The sequence below is a fragment of the Tachypleus tridentatus genome, chromosome 10 (genome assembly GCF_004210375.1).
Source record: "Tachypleus tridentatus isolate NWPU-2018 chromosome 10, ASM421037v1, whole genome shotgun sequence".
In the NCBI taxonomy this organism is placed as follows: domain Eukaryota; kingdom Metazoa; phylum Arthropoda; class Merostomata; order Xiphosura; family Limulidae; genus Tachypleus; species Tachypleus tridentatus.
The window spans coordinates 193279646-193306811 of NC_134834.1; the positions used below are offsets into that span (position 1 = coordinate 193279646).

General features: G+C 35.5%; 1 pseudogene across 1 annotated transcript; it reads left to right on the forward strand.

Moving 5' to 3' along the window:
* The first annotated feature begins 6628 nt into the window (after nt 1-6628).
* Nucleotides 6629-20629, forward strand: LOC143228612 (uncharacterized; annotated as a pseudogene). The gene is made up of 5 exons (XR_013015359.1): nt 6629-6697; nt 8307-8400; nt 13122-13295; nt 19026-19375; nt 19484-20629. The product of XR_013015359.1 is annotated as an uncharacterized LOC143228612 (transcript).
* The last annotated feature ends 6537 nt before the right edge of the window (nt 20630-27166 follow it).

Here is a 27166-nt window from a genome sequence, read left to right on the forward strand (position 1 = left end):
GCTCGACAAAAGACTATTAGAGGTCTCTGCAAATGGCATATCATTGATTATTGTTTCTTCTTGCATAATTCAGAGTTACTGGTATCTTTACTTTGATATGTGGCTTTTGTTTTGTTGGAATCATACTTCATTGAGGTCTAGTTACTACAAAAATGGTATTTTCTTGCAGTATAATGGAGCCAGAACATTAGCTTGACAGTATAAAGATTTTAAACTGAAGTATTTTTAGAGCCTATGGATTTTTAGCTTGTAACCTATAATCACCATAAATCTTTTAAACAATTGTTCATAACAATAACTCTGTACCATTTTTGAAATGTCACTGATAGAATACTAATACATTTTTGTACATGCTTAAGTAAGCATGCCAGTGTGATACCATTCTTTCATTTGTCACATGCCAGGTTATGGTCATATAGTTCTCTATAATAAAACTTCTCTTTGGCTATGTGCTTTGATAGAAGTGTCTCTTTTGTAGACTTAAATTTAGTGAGTTCATATTACAAAACAGGTTCCTACTTTAGCTGCTACAGACTTGCTTTTAAATTTTCTGCCCAGTCTCTCCCTCTCAACTTCTCAACAGATGAATTCCAGTATGTGGTGAGGGGACCTCTCAGAGGAGGTTCTGTACTTTAAGTTTACCTACTCTGGGGTCTGAACATTCACCCACATGTTTGTCTTACATGGCAACCTATGAAGGAGAGGAGAGGATCCTGATGGTTGAAGGGTGCAACCCTAATACACCACTTTGGCCTTGAATTCCTATAGATGGGCAATCTTTGAGTGACCACCCCCCTTCCAGGGATCAATTGGCTGGTCTGCTTGGGCTAGGGTCAACAAAGTACTAGTGTTGGACGTTCTCAACAAGTGTTGTGAACATTGTGTCTGATGCTGGTGTTTGGATATAGTATTCGTGAAACCCTGACATTGCTGCAGTGTCCTTGTTTGCTATTGCAATGCATCCTCTCATAGGGCTCCATGGTGGTTGGGGACAGTAGGCACTGAAATGTTCAACAGTCACTGTCGTAGTCAGTTTCTGTACCTAGATTTCTCATTTTGCTCTCACTATCTGAGAAATCCTTATGGCAGATATCTCCTTTTTTATTCAAAGGGATTAGAGGGCTTGCTGGCTCTCTGAAAGTCAGTAAGAAAGTGACAATCTGGAGACATTTTGGGTGAAACATCTTCACCACAATACACCAAACTCCTCCTGAGTTTGAAAAGCATTGGGAATATACCCATTGAGGTCACTCCCATGCTACCTTGATTTCCTTAAAAGTTATTGTTGAGGGGTGCTTGAAGAACATACCGTCTCAGAGATCCTCCCTACTTTTTCCAGCCAAGGTGTTTTGCATTGCACCAAATCTTCACTCACAAAAACCGAATTATGCTACCTACTAATGTTCTGATTTTGACATTTACATCACCACAGTCAAGGCAGATTATATGAACTGTAAGGTACAGCCATGCATCCTCAACCTTCTCAGATGTTTCCAGGATCAGAGAAGGTTGAGTCACTCAAAGACATCATGATGTAGTTCTTTAACATGTGCTTGTTGTAGTAGCAAGTAACATGATGACTGCAAGTGTGAACTGGAACCATGCTGCATTAACTGTAGTGGTTCACACCCCTCTTACTCCAGTTCATGCCCTAAGTGGGTGGAGGAGAAAGAGGTACAGTGTTTGAAGACTGAACAATATCTCCTACCTAGAGGTTTGGAAGTTATTGGCTACCATTCCATCTTAGACATGTATTGATGCACTCCATTCCACTGCTGCAGTGAGAGTACAGACAAATCTCTCCGTACCTCCAACAGTGTCATTTGCAAAGCATATGAAAAGACTTTTGCCCTCCACGATTAAGAGAGTTGACAAGTCTACGTCTACTCCCACCTCTGTCCCCAATACCCTTTCCAGTAGCTCCCCAGATCCACTTCCTTTAGCTCCAGGTTTGGGCATTTCCTGTGATGTATCTTCTTCTCTGGCCCCTAGATGCAAAACAATTATTCATTCATGCCTTCAGTCTCTGAAATCTTTGTCCACAGACAGAGACCTGCCTACTTGATCCAAGGTAGGATCTATGGAGGTCAATAGACCTCCTTCCAATAAAGAAAAAAAAAGTGGTGAAAAACAATAGGGCTTTCTGCCTAGTTGTCCTCCAAATAAATAGAAATGGTCACTTTGATACAGTGACCCATGGGGCAGCGATAATTTTCCTATCATTTGAGAGAGACTGGCCACGATCAGTAACACCCAACCTGCATGCCTCCATAGAAGCTGGACCAGGGCAACTGGCCCTCTTTCACTGCTCTCTCAAATCTTGATCCTGCTGTTGTCTGTAAGCCTTTGATAGAGGACTGTGTAGCAGCAGTAACTAACTGTATTATCCACAAAGCTGCTCAATGTATTCCTAGAACATCAACACATTTTCCACAATATCATTGTCCATGGTAGAATCTTTCCTGCCACATGGCACAGAAGGCTCAGAAACTGGCCTGGGATACCTTTTGTAAATACTCTACACTTTTAAACTGCATCATGTTTCAGCAATCCCTTGCACGTGGTCAGCAGGTAAAAAATCAAAGCCAGAAGGAATGTGAGATTATTAAGTACAAAACTAACATCTCTTCTACCACCAGTTCCAAAATCATGTGGGATAAGATTTGGAAGGTCAGTAGGCAGTATACTTCTGCTTCCCTTTTGATCTTGCTCTTTGATGGCTAGGAAGCTGTTGATGCTTTCAGCAAAAGCTTTTCTTGTGCATTTAATACTTCTGCTTTATTCCCATCTTCTTAGCCATCAAGACACAGGCAGAATGACTGCCTCTTTCCTTTCCTTTTAGGCTGGTCGTGTCTATGACTATAATTGACCATTTACATTGATGGAACTCAAGCTTGCTCTTCATTTGTCCAGTGGTACATCAATTGGACCTGATCATTTGTCCAGTGGTACATCAATTGGACCTGATGATGTTCACTGTGAGATGCTGCACCATGTCTCTCTTGCTTCTCTTCTGGTTGTTTTTAACAGGATCTGGCAGGAGAGTTTTTCCTGATTGCTGGTGCCAGACTATTGTCCTCCCTTTTTTCCAAGTCCAGGGAGGAATTTAAGATTACTTCAAACTACTGTCCAATTGCTTTGACAAGCTGTCTCTGTAGGATCTTAGAGAGGATGGTTAATGCTCATTTTGTTTGGTTTCTCAAATCAAACAATCTCCTTTTACCCACCCATTATGGATTTCAACAATAGCACTCCACCATAAATCACCTGTCAACTTGAAATGTCAATCAGTGAGGCCTTTCTTAAGTGACAACATGTTGTTTCTGTTTTTTTTATTATCTTGAGAAAGCTTATTATACTACATGGAGGTATGGCATTTTGTGAAAGATCTCCACTCGTATAGGTTATGTGGTCATTTGCAGACTTTCAAAATTTTTTATTGGACTGGTGATTCCAAGTTCATGTGGGTTCAGCTCTTTACTGTTCTTTCCCATAGGAACTTGGAATCCCTCAGGGCTATGTCTTGAGTGTCACACTTTTCATGATAGAGATTAATGTAGTTATTGGACAACTCCCTACAGTAGCAAATGAACTTGATGTCGATGACTTTAACATCTTGTCAAACAGAAGGTTTATTGAGTGGCAGCTACAGACTGCCCTCAACCATTTATTGAAGTGGACCACAGCAAACAATTTTACATTTTCTCTCTCAAACTATTTTCGTGCACTTTTGCCCCCCTCGGTGTGGATTCCTGTACGTGGTGAGGGGACCTCCTGGGAAAGGTTCTGTTCTATCTGGTTACCTTCTCTGGGATCTAAACATCCACCCACGTGTTTGCCATGCATGGCGACCCATGAAGGGGAGGAGAGGATCCTGGTGGTTGAGGGGTCCAACCCTAGCACACCACTTTGGCCTCGAATTCCTGTAGACGGGAGGCCTTTGGGTGGCCCCCCTTGGGTCAATCGGCTGGTCCACTTGGGCTAGAGTCAACCAAGTACCAGTGTTGGAAGTTCTCAACGGGTGTTGTGGACATTGTGCCTGATGCTGGTGTTTGGGTATAGTGCTCACGAAACCCTGGCGTTGCTGCATTGTCCTTGTGTGACTTCGTAGTGCATCCCCTTGTAGGGCTCCATGTTGGGTGGGGTCAGTGGGTACCGAAATTTTTTCTTTTTCCTATGGATCCTCTAAAAAATTTAAATAAAATTGTAAAAAAACAGTCAATGGGTAAGCGACCACGTCTTGAATACTCAGAACAGCAATCTTCAACATCAGTAACACACGTACCTCATTTTCTTATATTACATTCACTTTCGGAAAAACCTTTAGGGCAAATGTCCCCTTTTTTTATTCAAAAGGGACTAGAGGGACTTGCTGGCTCTCCAAAATCCGTGCCAGCTGGCAGTCCACTTGGAGTGAGCAACGTGACAACAAACTTTTTCAAATCAAACCCAAAATTGGACTTTGGCCATCTAGCTTCTGTAAAGTTCGGAAGGAGGAAGTTGTTCTCACTAGGCTACGCATTGGTCACAGTTTTTTAACTCATCATTTTCTTTTATCTGGAACTGATGCACCAATGTGTAGTTTGTGTAACATTCAAATCACTATCAGCCACGTTTTACTTTTTTGCCATCGTTACAATTCTCAACGACGGCAATATTTTAAACATATTTTTCCCAGGGTCAGTCTGTAACATTGGACAGAGTTATTGGTGATGGTGACTCTGTCCACCTTGATAATGTTTTTAATTTTTAATGGCCATTAATCTTTTTAATCTCATTTAAGTGTTGCATATTTATTCATTACACCTTTTAATTGTGGTTCCTTTTTTATAGTTTTAATCTCTCTCCTTCAATTTGACATTGGACAATGGCCAGAACATTAAATAACTCGACACCAGGACTGGAAAGGCCAACTTCAGGTGACTAACGCTACTGTTTGAACTATCCGTTTGAACTACTCGTTAGTCGTCTGGCGAGTTGTTATTATACTTTTGCTGCATATCATTTCACACTTTTACTACTTAACTTTTAGTACTGGCCATATTGACTCATAACCCGGAACCAGGACTGGAAAGACCAACTTCAGGTGACTGACAGTGGTTTTTATACTTACCTGTTAGTCTTCCTGGCCGGTTATGATCATTACCATTCTGCTACAGGTAGTTCTTTATAACTTTGTTGACTGGATGTCAACATTGGTTTTTACACCATTTTCTGTTTTAATTGCCGTTTTGCTTTTATCTTCAATTACTTTTACAAATTTTACTCCATTTACTTGACTTTTATCTTTTTACTGGACATTTGGCTACTCATTATTACGATTTTGCGGTGTCTTTTAAAACTTTTATTCTTTACATTTTGATAATAGCTGCTATGACACATAACCGGAACCAGGACTGGAAAGGCCAACTTCAGGTGATTGACGGTGGTTCTTGAACTTACCTGTTTGTCTTCCTGGCAGGTTATGATCATTACCATTTTGCTAGAGTAAATATTTTACAACTTTGAAGACTAGATGTCACCATTGGTTTTTACACCATTTTCTGTTTTAATTGCTGTTTTGTTTTTACCTTCATTTACTTTTACAAATTTTACTACATTTACTTGACTTTATCTTTTTACTGGACATTTGGCTACTCATTGTTACAATTTTGCTATGTATCTTTTAAAACTTCTATTCTTTTACATTTTGATACTGGTTGCTATGACACATAACCCAGAACCAGGACTGGAAGATCAACTTCAGGTGACTGGCGGTGGTTCTTGAACTTACCTGTTAGTCAGGTTATGATCATTACCTTTTTGCTAGAGTAAATACCTTACAACTTCTTATACTCTGCCTTCTATCTTAACATTGTAGACTAGGTGTCAACATTGGTTTTATACTTTTTTGTTTTACCTTCATTTCCATTTATGTCTATTACTACATTTATTTATTTTTTTTTACATTTTTACCGAATGTCTGGCATGAGATAGCCTCGCTGCTTTGTGCCATAAAACACTAAATCAATCAATCAATCAAGCACTTTTGCCAGCGATGTGGTATTCAACCCAATCCCAAGCTCTGTCTTGGAGAAGTTGTGCTTCCCTAGGTACCTGAGTTAGTCTTCTTAGGGCTCATGTTTGACAATAAGCTGACATTTATTTCACACAACAAGTATACAAGAGCACTGAACTTTCTCTGTATCCCTTTTTACACCTCTTGGGGAGCAGGTCAATGTTTTATGCTAAAGGTCTATTGTGTCCTCATTCAATCAAAATTGGACTATGGGTCTCTGGTCTATAGCTCTCTTAGAACCTTGGCCTCGAGGATGTTGGACCATTCACTATTTGGGGCTTTGGCTCTGCATGTGGGCTTTCTGCACTTCTCCTGTCCAATTTATACACTGTGTTTCATGAACCTCCTCTACATCTTTGCTATTTGCAACTTTTTTACTGTATGCTTCAAACTTTGATCTTTACCACAGCATCCCACTTGGGGTTATGTTTTACTTCCTCAGTGGGACATGCTTTTTCAGAATAGATGATCTGCCATTGTTCCTTTTGGCCTAAATATCCAAGCATAGCTGGCTGAATTGGGTCTATCCTTGGATGACATGGCTGTATCCACAGATCAGCCCATCCCACCATGACCATTTACCATCCACAAGTAGGACATTTCTTTGATTCATCCAAAGAAGATGGATGCTCCCAATTGGTAGTACTGTCTTCTATTTGCCAAACATCTTTTGAACCATATTTCCATTCTCATTTATATAGATGGTTCAGAATCAGGTGACTCTGGAGTCTGCCATGGTTTGCTGTGGCTTGGTAGTTGCACACAGGATCCCTTCTACAGTTTCTGTTTTCACTGCCAAATTGTATGTCATTTGTCTTGACCTCAATCACGTAAAAGCCATATAGTACATGAATTGTACTATTTATACCAATTCACTTAGTTCTCTACTGGCCCTGGAATTACTTCTTGTTAGTTCACACCCTGTTCTCATTGATATTCAAAACTACCTGGCACATTTATCATTATCTATCATCTACTTTTATCCAGTTTATCTGGATACCAGGCCACATTAGTATTCTTGGGAACAAGCTTGCTGACACCACAACTAAGTCTGTTTGCTCTGGGGCTATCACTGCTGTGCCTGTTCCATACATGGATTATGGTCTTTATTCAAGGCTTGGCTCCATACCAGTTTGCAGTTGACTTGGATTGAGAAACATGATAAAAAGCTTTTCAAGATAAAACCTCCTGTTAGACTTTGGCCATCTTGTTTCCATAAGGATCAGAAGGAGGAAGTTATCCTAACTCGGATACACATTGGTTACAGTCTTTTAACTCATCGTTTTCTTTTATCTGGGACTGATGCACCATTGACGCTCAGGTCACAGTGGCCCACATTTTATTGTTCTGTTGCCATTAAGACCATGAGTAATAGCACCATTTTAGACATTGGACAATGTCACTGGAGATGGTAACACTGTCCACCTTACAAATATTTTTAATTTTTTAAAGACTATTAGCCTTTTTAATTCTGTTTAAGTTTTTATCCCATGCTGGGCCACTGATTATGTTTTATACTACATTTACTGTTTTTATATCTTTACCAGTTGTTTGGTACAGATACTCTAGTTGCTTAAAACACTGAACAACAACTTCACCAGCTCAGGTGTGTGACTGTTAGCTGTTCATATAGTAGACTTTTCTAATTGATGGAACTAAACATTCTTTTGCTTTACTAATAGATTTCAACACTGCAGATTACTTTTTCTTTATAATGTTGATATTTTTGTGCCTCACGTGCTTTTATAACCATGCAATACAAGAACATTACAAAGTCCTGAGATGTAACCATTCTTGAAGAGGCCATTTTAGGTATCATCTGCATTTAAAAATCAGCATACTTCTATTTCTTTGCAAAAAGATAGTGAAGGCTGTTCATCTGTTTAGTGTCACACCACAGTGATGGTTGTAGTTAGGTTGTTGGATATGCACAGTTGATGGACAGCCTTTGTATTATGCTAATATACTAAGAACTTGTGTCTGACCAAAAGGATCTTTCAAAGCTGATAATAATTCTGAGAGATTTCTCCAAATACTTGAAAATCTGTGACACAGAATTTTAAGGGGGCATAAATCCTTGTTCTCCTAAACTTTGTACATAGTTTTAATGTGTTTCCATTGTGTATTTAGGCACATATAAAATTAGAATATTTTAATTGCATTAAAGAACACAGTATTCTAATGTTATGAAGTGATATCATTTTAAGTTTAGAACCATGTCAACTGAAGATTCATTGTATGTTTCTAGGAACAGAGACAGTTTCCATACAAAGTATGGAGCTGTAATCGAGACACAAGGAAAGCAGTTATGGCATCTTCTCTTTCAGACCTAAAAGTGAAAGGTGAGTATCCAGTTAAAAAAAAACAGTCAACTATACAAACGTTTCAAATAATTTTTCAATTTTACTTCCTAATCATTACAATAAAATCATTCTCTGAGCTCAATACTGAATGATAAAGAATTGATTTTTTGCTGAATGAATTTAGTTTAAAAATTTTAGTTGTTTTTATGTATCCAACGCTCTAATACCTGTGGTATTTGATTTCAGAAGAAACAACCATTGCAATAATGCATGTGGAAAAAAAATGTAGCATTTTTTTATTTTTGCATCAATTTGACTCTTTCTTTTCTTTTTAGACTACATAAGAACTCTTAAAACTTGTGTAAAGCTACATAATAGATGGAAACTTCCTGAGCACTATTAAAGTATAAATTCATAAGTTTATTGTGTTGCTAAATATGTTTGACTCTGTAAGTCAATAGCAAATAGTGTTTTTGCCCAGCTTATTGCAAAAAAGAAAAAAGAAACGCTCATAGAGTTCAAATCCCTCCCTCCAGTATTTTTAACCTCCAAGAGTATACGTCAACTCTGCACATAGAACGGGTATATCCTTGTACATACGCCTAAGAGACTTGCATGCCTGTAACCTTGAGCTAACTTCCACATAAATTCATGTCTTTAATGAGAATTGTGCTTGGAATGATAACGTAATCATATGACAATTGTACTCTACCAGTAGGAAAATTACACAACCTCCATGCACAGTAAGCTCCCTCTAAACATTCTTTTCCTTATTAACAAACAACAGACATGTTAATTTTTCTTGTTTATGTTCAATTTACTGAGAGTTATGATCATAAAACTTTATTCCTACATCTTTTTGTTTGGTATTTGCTTGGCCACTGGCCTTTGGGTTGGACTCTCCACTCATGTATCTTACTTCTTGTCTCATTTGTTAGCATTCCAATTTGTCTGTGTATCAGTTTAAGTGGCAGGATTTTCGTCATCAATCCACCTGCCACTCCCTTCCTCCCAGCCATCCTACTGGGAACCACCTATCAACATTTTCATTTCACTATTGCCTGTCTGCCTCCACTATTGCTGGCTATTTGGCAGAGCCTTATCCATTACAGTTCACCTTTCCCATTACCACAAAGTGTTTCATTCCATATTTTCTCCACTTTGTCATCCACTTCATCCAACTCTCATGCCTGGATGGAACATTAATGTGGTATTACACACACTCATACATGCCCTGTTCAAATTGTTGGTTTTGCTCTTTCTATAATTTTTTCTATTAAGACTTATTACCTCTTCCTCTGTGGTTGCTGTCACTCGGATATCCCTACTGCTGATGCTTTCTTCACTCTATTTCACCACACTTATTTACTCCTTTACCCAGACTGATCTTTTTATCCTAAGGCTTCAACTTCTTAGAAAAGTGACTGTAATTTATCATCTATCTCTCACAACTATGATTATTCAGATCTGTTTTGGCTTCTATGTCTAGGTTAGGCTATTTGGTGTTACTTATTACATATTTCCTCATTTTAGGATCCCAGCCAGTATATATTTCTACCATGGGATCCTTCTTCTTTAAGAAGACTTCTCTTCTATCCTTACTGGATTGGTCCACCAACTTCTTCCCTGGATGTTGATGTTTGCAGGCTATTTTATATTTCATTATATAAGATTAATCACCTGTTTCACTCTCTTCCTTCTTATTTTCTCCTTCCCTTGGACAAGGTTCTCCAAAATCTGTATCAGGCCAAGGTAATGGAAAATACTGAAACCATTTTCCCTAGCTCTTCCAATGCCTGCTGTTGAGATTGGGTGTCCTGCAAGACCATTAGAAGTATCATCATTGTACGTAATACAGTTACAAAATTTCCCACTCCAAATGGTACCATTCTCTGGACTATCATAAAAGAAACTTGCACCGGGGAAGTGACTTTTAACTTCTTTGGTTTGAGGTTGCTGGTACTGTCTACAGTAAAAGACCTTTGTGGCAGGCAGACTAATGGGGATCCAAACATTTTTCCAGGTCTCTCCAAAATTAATTCCTCCTCCTACTTCAAGTGTAAATATGAAACTCTTTTCACTTACCAGTTCTTAGCCACTGTGGTCAAGGACCTTTTAGTATTGCTTACTGGTTGGTCTCAAAATACACTGAGAAGAAAGCAATAGTGACACTCTTGATGTAGTTCATATCACTTATGAAACAGCTCGTGTACCCTCCTTGTGCAGCCAAATTCTATCCAGTAAAGTTAAAGTGAGCATACTGTATGGCCTGAACATACCCTCATCACCCTATAAATATTGGCTCATTGACCTCTTGTGTGCAAGTGCTTGGTTGGCCATCTTTGAATTCTCCCCATCCTTGCTACATCTGGGCTTTTTTTTGTCTCTCCTCCTTTACATTTCAGGTGAAGAGTATAGCCTGGTTAAGAAGAAATGCAGTCTGCAATTATGGAGCTCCTGTTATTGGGAGTTTCATTCCATGGGCTTTCCCTTTGGGCACTTTATGAAGGGAACTCATTTAGGTTTATAGTTTTGCACCTGCTCTTCCACCCCTTCACTGTGGGATTCAGGTTGTTATGTGCACAGATGTGAGGTATAATCTTGGAAATTAACATTTTCTTAACCTGAAAATGTATTTCTGATAGATGCTTACCCCCCTCACACAATCCCAGCTGACCTCTCCACTTCTGGTGCATCATTTTATTCTTGCCTCATCTGTGAATGAAGTTATCTAAAGTGCACATGCTTAGGGGGAATTACTGTGCATGGAGGCTGTGTCACCAACCTGTTGATGGAAGGCTATTGTTGCATGATGACATCATTATGCAACAACACAATTTACATTAAATATTTGAATTTAGGTATGAATTACTTCAAAGCTAGTGGTATGCAAATCGTGTGAGGATTATAGCTGGTCTTTGTGAGGAGACGAGTCTTTTGAAAATATATTTTTTGATAAGGAAAATTTTAACTCTCACTATAACCAAACAATTCCTTTCTTTCAAACATATAGATCTAAAGGCCAAGATCCTTTTAATATGTCAGCCTGTTGTTGAGGTTTGAACATTTTTTCAAAATCTGAAATTGCTACTATTATAGTAAACATGATTGATCTTCAGTGTAATCTTAACTTATCAACATTTACCAAAAGTTAATCAACTGATCCAAGTTACGTTAATATTTTCCAAGTTATGTTGTTCACGAATGAAAACAATACCTCTGCTATCAAGGGTAATAAAAGGGTGAAAAAAGTTCAAATACTTTGCAATAATTATTCTGATAATCTCACAATGTATTAAGCTTAATTCAATACTTACTGATATTAAAGAAATAAAAATATATGCTGAATTAATACACAGATTTTACACTGTTCCATTAGCACAGAAGTAGCCATATGAAATATTTCATCATGGTTTATGCTTCTGATACTACTGTGATCTGTTCCACTAAATCTGTTTTTCAGAAATGCTATTCACCTCTCCACAGAATTGAAAGCTATTACCTTGTGTCACTACCAAAATATTTATGCACATGCACCAAGCTTTGAATGGAGCTTAGACCCCATACATATATTAATGTGTATTGTGTCAGTTTATGATGCAATTAACATTACACAGTATCCTCCCAGTAGAAGGGCAATGTATTTTCTGTGCTCAGTAATCCCCATGGAGCACCTGTTGTATTAATCATCTCTATATAGGCTCAGTCAGTTTGATAGACCTCATAACCATCTGTTACCATGGAACTCTACATTTTATAACTTTGGCAAGTTTTCAGTACACATTACTAGCCTGTTGCATCAGAAAAATAAGATTTTTATAGTGTTTTTATTAATGGCATGTCCATAATTTTATGAAGCCTTTTCTGAGTGAAAGATTATTTTTATGTTAAGAATAAAAATACTGATTTTCAACCTGTAGTTTGCATATTTCATTTGCATAACAACTAGAACATTTTAATTGAATGACACAAGTTTTCACATGAAATTCTGTATTTTATACTTTATTTTTGTGATGGAACTCCAGCAAAATCATTAATTTACAGTGATATGAACATTTGAAATATATTGAGAATTATGTTGTATGCTTACATATATGTGCTAAAATATTTATTCACAATGTTTCCATTCTGTGCTTATTTAAGCCCCTGTGTGATTTGGTGAAGATAATTTCGGTAGCCTCTAAGTTTCAAAAAGTATTTGCCAGAATTTATATTTTCTTTTAATGTGTTATAATAAGCTATCAAAAAAGTGAGCTATAAAAAAACCTTTTTACATCACTTTGAAAAACAAAACTCAATATGGAAGAGATTAATGAAAATTGGAACTTGTCTTACAGCTGTATTTGATTAATAGAATTCTTGGTAGCAATGTTTTGTGATTGTTTGTGTGCCAGTATTAATCAAAGCATCATTAGGTTCAGAATACTATTTTATCTTTAATTTCGTTGTGGATTTTCTTTTATGAAAATTATATTTTATTTACTATTAATTGGCTATCTGACATTATAAAGTTGTACATAAACAATAGGAATAAACATTCCAAAACAATAATTTATGGTGATTAATGGTCTTGAAGTACCATTGAAAACAGATGTTGAAAGTCGCACTAGAACGAAATACCTTTTACTAGTTTATTTTTACTGTTTAAATTGGTAATTTATGTTCTGTTTAGTACAATTTAGCTACTTGAAACCTAAAATTTTTATTCTATTGATAAATCAGAACATAACAATATACCTCATTGTTTACTTAATCTTTAGGTGCAGAAAAACTAGATTACAACAACCCTTCCGAGCTCAAAGTGGTGCTAGAAAGTGATGGAACAGAGGTGGAAGATGAGAATTACTTCAAAACAGTGGAAAAGGATACAATCTTTATCCTGCTCTGTCCTGGTGAACGGTGGTTTCCTCCTAGCATGGAAACACTGCGAGCAGGTATTTAAGTTTGTTTTTTTCATTCTAAAAGAGAGGAAAGTTGTTTTATATTATACAAGTAAACCCCACATACTAAAAAAATAAAAGAACCCAGCGTAAATTAATTATGGAAATGTTTCTCATCCAGAGTTTACAGAAATTGATGTGCACAATTATACAGAATTATAATCTCCTTCTTGATTCTGATTTTATAAAATGTTGTCTGTTATCTGTGTAATGGTACTGACCTTCAAACCACGTCTTGAATGAAGTACATGCTTTTATTTGTTTACTAGTTGGTAAAATCCTGAATCTCAGAGTTCTTTCAATGTTTATCATTATCAGATGTAGGTAATAGAATGTTGTGGTTTCAGTGATGTCGAGAAAACCCACTTGTAGAGAAATATATATGCAAAAACTGCTCGTTTGGGTTAAGAAAATATTTTATGTAGAAGAGCGAACAACGTTTTGACCTTCTACGTAAAATATTTTCTCAACCCAAATGTTGTGGTTTATACTACCAAATACCTATTCTGGGAATTTATTATACAATTTATTCAGTCATCAGCCATTCTCTCTTATAATAATACTTACACTAATCTTATTGTTTTAATAATATTTTTAACAAGATGTGACTTTAATAACTTGCAAACCTGTTTTCATTAATGTGTATCAACAAGATGTTTAATAAGAAACTGAGTATTTAAAATGTGTTTAAACTACATTCTACTAACTTATATTTATACTATTGACTACTAGTGTGTTCCACGTGCTGCATCGTATTGGGTAATTAATGTTTTCTCCTGTTACAACACCCATTAGAAGAACTGGCCATAAAAATTGGGTGGAACAAACCACTTTCTAAGTAAAATTCATGCAAGATTTGAGCAGCAATTAGCAAAATTATAAATGTTTTTTTGTTGTTGAACTTTTGTTTTTGTGACACATAGGTATTGGGAACCCTGTAACTGACACAAATGATTCATACGTGCTTTAGAAAAATGTGTTTCAAAAGCTGAATGGATCTTTACAAGTCCCCATCAAGTAATGAGGACTTCTAAAATTCCAAAACATAAAATTCCACTCGATCACAGCTATTCCTCAACTGCTAGCATTTCTTTCCTTTGCCTGTCTAAGCATTGGTCTGATTTTTTTCTCACTTGCTCCATTTTTTATTTCCCACTTAATTACTCTTAGTAGTATCTGTCTTGTGATACTTTTCACCTTCATCAGTGTGCCATCCATCCTGGTACTGTTTTTAAGTATCTAATTCACATAATATTATCACTTTTTCTCAACAAAGCATTTACAAGCAGGTTTCTCTGTGCTATGATTATAGGAGATTTCTTGAGTCAGGTTTCTCTGTGCTATGATTATAGGAGATTCCTTGAGTCAGGTTTCTCTGTGCTATGATTACAGGAGATTCCTTGAGTTTTCTTTGTGATTCCTGTCTGATTTTTGTGAAAAACAAAATTCAGTTGTTATGAATTCCCACATTATTGTTTCTAGCACACAAGAAAATCAGTTCACTCTTGTCCCACCTATTTTATTTAGCTTCACTCAACAATTGGTGGGGTCATTATCAGTTGAGGCTGTCTGAGACCTTATTTCTTGTTAGTTGGAGATGTATGTTTCATTCTGTAGTGTTTCTCTAGAGGGGTCTGGAGAAAAAAAAGCAATAATATTATCTCAATGTGTTGCTTATATATAGTACCAAGATAGAGGGCACATTGACATAGGTATAAAGTGTCATGAGACAGGCATTGCCAAGGCAATTGAGGTGTAAAAAGATTGGAGCAAGGGAGGTAAAAATCAGACCAGTGCTTATATGAGCAAAAGAAGGAAAATCTAGCAGTTGAGTAATAGCTGTAACATGAATCGTGGTATTATCTGAAACACATTTTTAACTTAAGAGTAATTATAGTTGATGTTTTTTCTAAAACTTTACCCATTTTAAAATTTTTGTAATTTATGGTGTCTTTTGTTTTAGGTAAATTGGTTTAACTTTCAGTCTTACATTTGTGACTACGTATCAGTAGTTTTTTCAGTTAAAAAGTGAAGGATGTTTGAATAATTAAATTATATTTCTTATAGATATACACAAGTCAGTCAAGATTTTTTTATATTTAGTTTTACTACATTTAAATGTTCTGTCGTGTATTTTACAAAAATAACTTTGTGTATTAATGGTTGTACATGTACATGTGTAGGCTTACTGTTAGAGACTTAACCAGAACCCTTTCAAGGCCTAATTGCCCTACCTAAAAGTGGGCTTACAAATTTATTACATAGACTAGACACTGGACAACTCCCACCTACAGTTGCAAATGGGCTGTATGTTGACGACTTCCACATCTTGTGTAAGTTGTCAAGCATGAGGTTTATTGAGTGGCAACTACAGACTGCCCTCAATCATTTCCTGAAGTGGACCAAAGCAAACAGTTTTACCTTTTCTCTCTCTAAAACTATTTGCATGCACTTTTTCTACCAACAGGGTATTCACTCTGATCCTGAGCTCCATCTAAGAGAAGTTGTGCTTCCTTTAGTCCCTAAGGCAAAGTTCTTGGGACTTATATTTGACAGTAAGCTGACTTTCATTTCTTACATCAAGCAGCTAAGTGCCAAGTGTACAAGGGCACTGAAAATCCTCAGTGTCCTCTCTTCCACCTCTTGGGGAGCAGATTAATGTTCTTTGCTGAAGATCTGTTGTGTCTTCATTAATCAAAACTGGACTATACATTGCTGGTCTATGGCTCTGCCAGAACTTCAGCCTTGAAAATGTTGGGCCCCATTTACCATCTGGGGCTTTAGTTCTGCACATGGGCTTTCTGCACTTCTGCCATCCAAATTTGTACACTGAATCTCATGAATCTCCTCTACCCTTCTGCTGTTTCCAACTCTCTTTGCTGTATGCTTCAAAACATCTCTCCTTACCACAGCATCCCATCTGGAATTGTGTTTTCCTTCCTCAATGCACCATTCATTTACAGAATAGACAGTCTGCCATTGTTTCTTTTGGATTTCTTATCCAGACATAGTTTGCTGAATTGGGTCTGTCCTTGGACATACTATTTATACCAACTCGCTTAGCACACTACTTGCCCTGAAATTACTTCACATTAGTTCTCACCCTATTCTCATCAATATTCCAAACCAACTGGCCTATTTCTCTGTATCATATATTTGTATCCAGTTTTTCTGGACACCACACCATGTTGATATTCACGTGAATGAGTATGCTGACACTTCAACTAAGCCTATCTGCTTTGGTACTATCATTGCCGTATGTTTTCCATCCATGGACTATGGCTTTGTACTCAACAAGCTTTTCCAGATAAAACCTCTTAATGGACTTTGGTCATCGTATTTCTGTAAGGATCGGAAGGAGGGAGATGTCCTAACTAAGCTACTCGTTGGTTACAGTTTTTTGACTCATTTTCTTTTATCTGGGGCCGATGTACCAATGACGCTCTGATCACAATAGTCCACATTTTACTGTTTTATATTCGTTACAACTGTGAGTGATGGCACCATTGTAAAAGTGTTTTTACCATGGGCTTACCCCTGATGTTGAACAATGTCATTGGCAATGGTGACACTGTGCAAATGTTTTTAATTTTTTAAGAACTTTCTATTTAAGTTTATATCTGATGTTGGGCCACTGGTTTTGTTTTAACTTAATTTTCCTTTACACTTTATAATACTTTAACTGTTTTTTGGAGGATTTTTTTTCAGTTTTTTTGGTGCAGATAGCCTAGTTGCTTTGCACCACAGAATGCTAAACAAAGAATCAACTTAGCTCTTTTGAACAGGATGACCGTGGTAGTTGAACATCTTATTTATAAGTCCTGGTCAGAAATTCTTTTGTTGTATTTTTTAACAGCATGCCTTTGTTAATGTGAAATGTTTTTTAAATTATTGTTTTCATATCTTATGTGATTTACTTATACTATACTAGAATTTTAATTTTTAAAACCCAAGTTGTATTATAAATAAAGTTCTTGTCATTGTTATAGCTGCTACAGTCACCTAGGCCTACTATTAATTTACTAATTATTACTTTAACCCTTTGATTGTGGCTGCTTTAAATGCATGCAGAACTTTTGTGAGTTGTACATTGTATACAGCACACCTGCTTTCAGCTGCCATGGTCAAACTATACCCTTTATGGCAAATCAGCAGTCATTGGATTAAATGCTACATTTATACTGTTAATATGCTGCCATCATCAGGGAAACCTTATTAAGGACTGAATATGCAGTAGTGGCTGGGTTTCAGCTTGAATCTTGTAAAAAGAACTTTGAACTTGAATCAATTATTTTAATATTTTCAAGAGGAGTATATAGATTTTTCTGATCTATGCTAGTTTGACTGATGTGTTATCTGTTAGATGGAACTAGAAGGCTTCTTTCATCATTCTTTTTCTCATATGTTGATAATATCTTGTTATGTTACTATTATTTCATTTTATTGCATGGTCTTCTTTGATACGATGGGCTATTATAGTCTTGTTTGTCTTTTAAGATCCTGATATTTGAATTCCATTGTTTTTTTTTGTTTCTCTGATTTATTGATGTTCATGTCCACAACAAATATTGTAGATGGTGTTGTTGCATCCACTTGGGTCTTCTAATTGGTTTTGTATGTACTTACCCCCCGCTAGTACAGCGGTAAGTCTATGAATTTACAATGCCAAAATCAGGGGTTCGATTCCCCTCAGTGGGTTCAGCAGATAGCCCCGATGTGGCTATGCTATAAGAAAACACACTAGTATGTATTTACTGCAATTGTTGTGTCTTTTGATTATTGTTCTGATTGTACCGCTATTTACTACAGGTTTTCAGAAAGACTTTTAATATCACGTGTGTGTGAGATCTTGCTTCTTCCTGCTGTTTATTTCTATTTTCTTCTTTATCAAATGTTTAGGAACCCATTATCAAAGAAGGTTATAGTGATATGTTCCTTCCTCCTCCTTAGCATCTTTCTGATTACAAATATTGTTATTTCTAGAGATAAATAATCTGTAATACTCAACTTCTTGTGGTGGTATATACCAGTATCTGTGGACTTTCTGTAAGCTACTGCAGTGTATGAGATCTTGGTAGTAGTCATATTTATAAATGAGAGTTTTATCATCTTTTGTTTCTGTCACGAGTTGTATCAGTGGATTGTTGTTTGCTAATGTGGTTCATAAATTATAGAATCTTTTCTGTAAATAGTTCATTCAAGTCTCAGTGGGGCAGACTCTGGATAAGTGGATAGCATCTGCCTTTCTAACAAAACAAAAAAACACTCAGAATCACAGTTTGGTCCCTGCCACCATGTACGTATGGTAATTTACCTGAATACGACAGTATATAGGCATTTGAAATGTAGTGTGTATTCAGTATTTAGTATTTTATAATGTGACCTATTAATAATTACACTTTCATAATTTCATATGCTACTAACATGATAACAGTTGGTATCCAACTGCCACACTTTACCATAACTTCTTGAAACTTGTAAATAGAATTTCAGAGGTATAACAGAATAAGTATTTAACTTTTATATTCTATTATTACCATTTAAACAGCATTATAATAGCAAAAACTTTTGATGAAAACTAATAGTCTTCTACCTGCACAACCTGGACTTTATGTATTTAGATGAGTTTTGATCATTTCCAGTGTTGTGAGATTGAAAAAAAGTTCTGTTAAATCTAATGCTGTTTAGTTTCAAAATAACTCAAATATCTTTAAAATTTTTCAGCCATCACAGCAATTCCTCGAATTGTATGTGAAGCTATAAATAGTCTGGAGTTGGTGGATAAGCAACCATCGTGGAAAATCATGGATAACAAGGGCCGCATTACAGTTGTATTAAACTGGGATCAGCGAGATATCCACAGGCCACCGGGCCACCAGCCGTCCAGCAGGCAGGGTCCCATGTGGAGGGTAGAAGTGACATCACAAGAAGCCCAGACTGCTGACCAAACCACTGCCGGCACCAAAGACCTCTCAGCTCAGAGGGGAGCTCGTGCCAAACTCAGTCTAGAAGGCTTGGGACCCAGGCCTTCTTCTCGTACGCTGCCAAAAAAACCTCCGGAAAAGGAAAATGAAGTAAGTCCTATTGTTGATCATTGGCTTTGAAACTTGTTACTCTTCTGTGCCATAAATAAGAAGCTCCCAATTACAAACAATAAGAGCGTTATTAAACCAACCTTTCAGGATCTGCCAGAAGAAGAAGTTGCTGCTGGCCCTAGTGGAGTTGATGTACAACGGAAAACAGGGAAAGGTCATGTTCGTTTCTTGAACGTTACACAAGAGTCAAAACTTCCCCAACTGGATGAATCCGAGTCAGACACAGAAAATACTGCTTATGAGGAGGAACAACTCTCTGAACGTTACCTTTTACTGATGGACCAGCTGTCATTAGAACAAAATCGCCACTTGTCAGTGAAGGATATTGGTGTTATTTTAGAACGATTAAGCTCCAAAATAGTAGACGTAGATAAACTAGAGCGGGAGAAAGAGAGCACTGAAGTGTACAACTGGACAATCAAAGCAACCATCCGTGGAGAAGTGCTTCCGAGAGATAGGAGTTATCTATAATGGACAATACTATGGAATAATGGAGCATCCAGGATATTTTTGATTGATGTTCTTAGTTAACACTAAGAAATCTGTTCTTCTAATTAGTGGTGCTTGGCTTTTGAGTGTCCTGCAGCTTGGTGCTGTTGCTTATCGAAGTGTCCATCTTGTTCACTCATGAAAAAGGCTTATCAGGTACATCAAGAATGACTGGATGTTTAGATACAAGGCTTTCTATTGCTCTGATGCCCCCTTTTGTAGAACTTGAGGGCCAGATGTTATTAGAGTAATTATAGTTGATGTTTTTTCAAAAACTTTACCCATTTTAAAATTTTTGTAATTTATGGTGTCTTTTGTTTTAGGTAAATTGGTTTAACTTTCAGTCTTACATTTGTGACTACGTATCAGTAGTTTTTTCAGTTAAAAAGTGAAGGGTGTTTGAATAATTAAATTATATTTCTTATAGATATACACAAGTCAGTCAAGATTTTTTTATATTTAGTTTTACTACATTTAAATGTTCTGTCGTGTATTTTACAAAAATAACTTTGTGTATTAATGGTTGTACATGTACATGTGTAGGCTTACTGTTAGAGACTTAACCAGAACCCTTTCAAGGCCTAATTGCCCTACCTAAAAATGGGCTTACAAATTTATTACATAGACTATAGTCTATCTATAGGCCTATGTGCATAGTCCTACTAACCTGTAGTGTATAGCCTTTCTAGCCAACTTCATTGTATCATACCTTCTTATCACTGCCAAGAGAAGATAGATTTTGAGATGTAGTATCCTTCCCTTCAGGATCACGAATTTTATTACTAATCTTTTGATTAGTTCTGAGACATGAGCTTGTATAAAGGGGAAAAAAGTCTTTGAAAAGTTTTCAATATGACAGTTCTGCCTGAAGGGATGTTAAGGCTTCCATGTGATTAGAACTGGTGAATGAGTTTTATTGAACATAAAAGCTTAGGCTATTGGTAACTTGAGTGAATGTTTCATGTTTAAGAGTTGTGCACACTTTTTAAATTGTGTGGTGCACAGAAATTGTAATTGAGTGAGAAGCACAGTTTTTAATGCTCACCTGTTTCTTTTAGTATCTAGAATTTGATTTATACTAACAGCTTGGAATATTTTGCAAGTTTTAACCAATATATAGGACCAAATCTAGGCCAATTTAGTGATTGATGAATGGTTCCCTCATAGGAGAAATTTCACCCGACATTTTATTTACGTTATTTTTACATTTGTGAATTATATTGAAAAATGAACTTGTTCAAAATTCATAGGAAAAAAAGGTTTCTTTATTAGCAGGACTGTAAAGCAGATTAGTTAATTTGAATATTTTTCATCAGTCATAATAAAAATATACTGTGGTTGGTACGTACTAATTAAAGAAAATAGTAATAATTTAGGATTTTTAGAGGAATGATAGGTGTTTCTTTTCCAAAATTACCTGACATTTAAAAATCAACCTGGATTTGGTCCTGCATAAACTGTACATATTGTATGGATATATAATTAGAACCATACATGTTCCCGAATCCATCACAATGTGTGGTACCATGCAACAACAAATTTTGGTGCCATGCATTAAATTATTCCACAAGACTATAGTCTTGTTACCTTTGTGGTGCTGCGGCAAGCCAAACTTGACCTCAGGGGTCAGCATGGTTTTCAGTTTCCTAGGGATGGTCCTCCCACATTCCTTGTATTTGTACAAACTTATTACTTTTCCTTCATTTTGCATCATTTATCAGGCTGGAAAGATCCATGCCTATTAACAAAGCCATATTTAAGGTGATTACAAAGTCAGTTGGCAGGATAAATAATTCAAAGATTAAGAGATATAAGAAAATAATTGTTTGTGGTGTGAAAAGAGACATTATGGGCCTGTCCTGTGAAAGTGACATTGAGATAATTTAAGACCATTTCTCCTCAGACATTTTATTAGCATACATTATAAACCTAATTATAATGTTTTGCTTAGTATATTCATTTTAGATTTGTGAATTAAATTGAAAAGTAAACTTGTTCAAAGGTAATATAAAAAAATAGGGTTTAACAGCACTACAGGGCAAGTCAACTAATTTGATTTTTTTTTAATCCCATTAAAATAAAGATATACTCTGATTGGTTTTTACTGATAAAATGGGATAATAATAATTGAGGATTTGTGCTAACAGCTTGGAATATTTTGTAAGTTTTAATCAATGTACAGGACCAAACCTAGGCCTATTTTGAGATTATTGAATGGTTTTCTAACATGAGAAATGTCATCTAATTTTTGCAGAAATATTTTAGACATTATACTGCTTTTAAATTTATAAATTAAATTGAAAAGTTAAATTTAAAAGCATTGAACCAAAAATTACCAATATTGCTTCTTAAAAACAATGACTGTACGCATAAGTATTTCCCCTTTCCATGCAATAGTTATGCCACAGAAGATTGAAATACAATGTCAGCATAGGTTGTTACACAAGCTGAGGCTTAAGTTTTAAGATCAGAATTTTGCATGAATAGATCATTACACACTTGAATACCCCCAAAAGGTTAAAATAATAATAAATAACATTTTAACATAGTCCCTACTGTATGGATAGTGTCTCCAGAATAACTGTGAACATCTTAACATAGTCCCTACTGTATGGATAGTGTCTCCAGAATAACTGTGAACATCTTAATATAGTCCCTACTGTATGGATAGTGTCTCCAGAGTAACTGTGAACATCTTAACATAGTCCCTACTGTATGGATAGTGTCTCCAGAATAACTGTGAACATCTTAACATAGTCCCTACTGTATGGATAGTGTCTCCAGAGTAACTGTGAACATCTGAACATAGTCCCCACTGTATGGATAGTGTCTCCAGAATAACTGTGAACATCTTAACATAGTCCCTACTGTATGGATAGTGTCTCCAGAATAACTGTGAACATCTTAACATAGTCCCCACTGTATGGATCGTGTCTCCAGACTAACTGTGAACATCTTAACATAGTCCCTACTGTATGGATAGTGTCTCCAGAATAACTGTGAACATCTTAACATAGTCCCCACTGTATGGATCGTGTCTCCAGACTAACTGTGAACATCTTAACATAGTCCCCACTGTATGGATAGTGTTTCCAGAATAACTGTGAACATCTTAACATCGTCCCTACTGTATGGATAGTGTCTCCAGAGTAACTATGAACATTTTAACATAGTCCCTACTGTATGGATAGTGTCTCCAGAATAACTGAACATCTTAACATAGTCCCTACTGTATGGATAGTGTCTCCAGAATAACTGTGAACATCTTAACATAGTCCCTACTGTATGGATAGTGTCTCCAGAATAACTGTGAACATCTTAACATAGTCCCTACTGTATGGATAGTGTCTCCAGAGTAACTGTGAACATCTTAACATAGTCCCTACTGTATGGATAGTGTCTCCAGAGTAACTGTGAACACCTTAACATAGTCCCTACTGTATGGATAGTGTCTCCAGAGTAACTGTGAACACCTTAACATAGTCCCTACTGTATGGATAGTGTCTCCAGAATAACTGTGAACATCTTAACATAGTCCCTACTGTATGGATAGTGTCTCCAGAATAACTGAACATCTTAACATAGTCCCTACTGTATGGATAGTGTCTCCAGAATAACTGAACATCTTAACATAGTCCCCACTGTATGGATAGTGTCTCCAGAATAACTGTGAACATCTTAACATAGTCCTTACTGTATGGATAGTGTTTCCAGAATAACTGTGAACATCTTAACATAGTCCCTACTGTATGGATAGTGTCTCCAGAGTAACTGTGAACATCTTAACATAGTCCCTACTGTATGGATAGTGTCTCCAGAGTAACTGTGAACATCTTAACATAGTCCTTTCTGTATGGATTGTGTCTCCAGAATAACTGTGAACATCTTAACATAGTCCCTACTGTATGGATAGTGTCTCCAGAATAACTGAACATCTTAACATAGTCCCTACTGTATGGATAGTGTCTCCAGAATAACTGAACATCTTAACATAGTCCCCACTGTATGGATAGTGTCTCTGGTTTAAAATGTTTCATATGTTATTGTTGTTACCTTTGTTCATTACCTTCTTGGTATTTGATGATTAACTTCCTGTTACATGCATTATGAAAATATAGTGAAACAAATGTTTGCTTTGAATTTCTTATCTGAACAGGTCTATGTCACACACAAAATGTTTTTGTAATGCATGTTTTGTTGTTTGGTAAGCTATAAATGAGTGCTTTACCTCAAAGTAACATTGTTCAGTTAAAAAACAAACAATAATGTTAAGGTTTATTTAGACTGCACTTATCTTAGAAGTCAGCGCAATTAACTACACAGTTTAAGCATTTGTACATATAGTAAGCAACAAAGATAGATTTGTTACCTGTATATTACAACAGAGAGCTAATAAAAGCAGTCAAATTTGAAATACTTCAATGATATTGTTGCTGGGTAGGCCTATGACACATCATTCCATACTCCTAACAATTATTTTCTTATTTTCCATTTTTAAATTATTTATCTGTCATTGGATTTCTGAATTACCTGGCATGTATTGTACATATATATTGTATGTATGGATGCATATCCATACAAAGTCACATTGTTTTTGCATGATTGATTAGTTAATCTTAAAATAATTTGTATGTCATGAAGTAAGTTTAGGTGTTGTAAGTATGTGTTATAAATGTACATTTTCTTAATTTTCACGACTCTATGCTACAAAATGGTTTTTCTTTTCCTGTTCTTAGTCACGTAACAGAAACCTGTTAAGTGTTTGGTGTGTACTGAACTTTTTATTTCACTGTCTGTTGTGCATGATGTACAGAATTAAACAGTTGTATTCAAATACCGTACTAAACTGAAAATAAGTAAACTTAGAGAGGGAAATAAGAAGGATAACAGTAAGTGAAATTATTTAGATTTCATTATAATTATTTTGTTCTTGTTTTACTGCAGTAAAAAGATGCGTCTTGAAGATTTAAGGGATAGTTTTATCAACATTACACAGTTTGTTTCTTTTAATTCTCGTTTCTATACTGAATAAACTTACAACTGTGTCAAGCTGTAATACATAAATTTGAATCAGGTGCCAGGTACTAAGTTGTTTAACTTTGGCATGTACATTTTACAATTTGTGAGTTCACATGTCATAATGGTATAGCCAACAGCACTTTTTCGTAGTACATATACTGTTTGTATTAATTAGATAAAATATTCAAGTATATATATTTAGCATGTATAATTAAACTGAAATTTGTTATTACAGAATTTTCATTCTTGCATATACCTACTTCAGTACATGTTAAACAGATTGCATATTATCTCTTAGATACATACAGTTTTTATCATGCCAGTTATGCCTGACACATCAGTGTAAAAAACACCATCATTAATATCACGAGTACATATCTAACATATTTCTTCTTGAAATTGTGTGCTGAAAATCACTATAATCTTCTAACACTAATTTTGTTGTACACATAGCTCAAACAAAGCTGTTTTATTTTAATGCCATTGTACATGTAGCTCAAACAGAGCTGTTTGGTTTGATGCCATTATACGTGTAGCTTAAACCGAGCTCTTTGATTTGATGCCATTATACATGTAGCTTAAACAGCTATTTGATTTTATGCCATTATACAAGTAGCTTATACAGCTGTTTGATTTAATGTTGTAGCTGTAGCTCAAACAAAGTTGTTTTAGTTGATCTACATGCAGCTTAAAGAATTGTTTGGTTTTTATGTCATTGTGTGTGTAACTTAAACAGCTGTTGATTTGGTGCTCATTATAAAAGTAAGCATTGTCTTATCCGATAAATTTGGTAAATACTGTGACTGATCGCTTTTAACAAGTGGTCATGTTAAATAAATTAAGTAGAATTTCATTAAATCATTTTACATGTTTATGTAAAAATGTTTCTCATACACATTATAAATAACTTAGTTGAAAACTGTTAAAAAGGCACTTTTTTATTTTATCTTGACCTTTAATCTGTTGTTATGAAACATACAATAAGGAATTAATATACAGTTTGGATTTTTCTGCTCAAAATGTGTACAGTCTTTAATTTCCTCTAAGTTAAGGTGATTTAGCTTCTGCTTTTTAAAATAACTAATTCAAAAGCATTTGTTTGGGAAAAAATACTATTTTCATTATTTTTGAAACTCGAGTTTTTCCATAATTTTGCACTAATAGTGAAATTATTAATATCTTGTGCTAACTCCTTGGAGAATGGTATAATATTTAATATACACTTATTATTCTGCTTCCGAAATGTAGTTATTATATGCATTATATAATGTAAGTAGTTTTTCAGGTCCAAATATTATGTGCTATGTTTAAGTTCATTTACTGTTGGCTATAAACTCAGAGGAGAGAATATCAGTTTAGTTTTCTTACCTGCCACATTATATGAAGTTTTGAACCTGAAGAATGTCAGGTTATAAAAAATATTGCTCCATTATCAGTGAAGTTCAAAACAATTGTTTCAAAACTTTCCCAAGTGAAAAAATATCTGAAGCCATTTGGACTAATATTAACTAGATATGCATTTATAAGAATTACTTCAGGGACATAGACTGAACTTTTCAAACTGTTCTGCAGAGTTCTGGAAAATGAATTGTTGGAATGACGTAGAACATAAGGAAATGGGAAAGTTTCCAGAGATTGTAGAAAAATATAGGATTTGTGTTGCTTTTTGTAATGTTTATTTTGAATTTCATATTTAAAAGTTTGTTAAAAAATATAGTATTATTCTTCTAATTTGTAAAATATCCAAGCATTTAAATTGATTCATCGTTACAATAAAAAATAGCATTAAAAATGTAATGGATGAACTATTCATTAGTTATTTCTAATAAGTAGCCATGTATAAAACATTCTTGAGAGCCAGGTTTTGACTAGAAGTGTGGTAAGTAACATATTGTTGCCAAAGATACAAAAATAAGTTAATGCCTTTGAATATTGCACTTTGTAAGAATATGTTAATAATTATTGGATATTTTAAAACTTCCTTTAGGCAGAAATGTGTAAATGTTTTCTGATAGACATGAAGAACAAACTAATGAACTGCCATAATAGTTCAAAACAAATTTACAATATTTGGTGCTTTCCTTTGCTCACAAGCCATTTGAGGCAGCTCTATTTTATGTAAGTTTCTAGTAAGACATTAGCAATATTAAGAATTACTTTGAGCTTGTATACATTTATGTGTTTTTCTACTTTAGATGAAAAAAATCCATAACTTCTTATTATCTTGAAACTAATATTTATTAGATATATTTAAATTTCTTT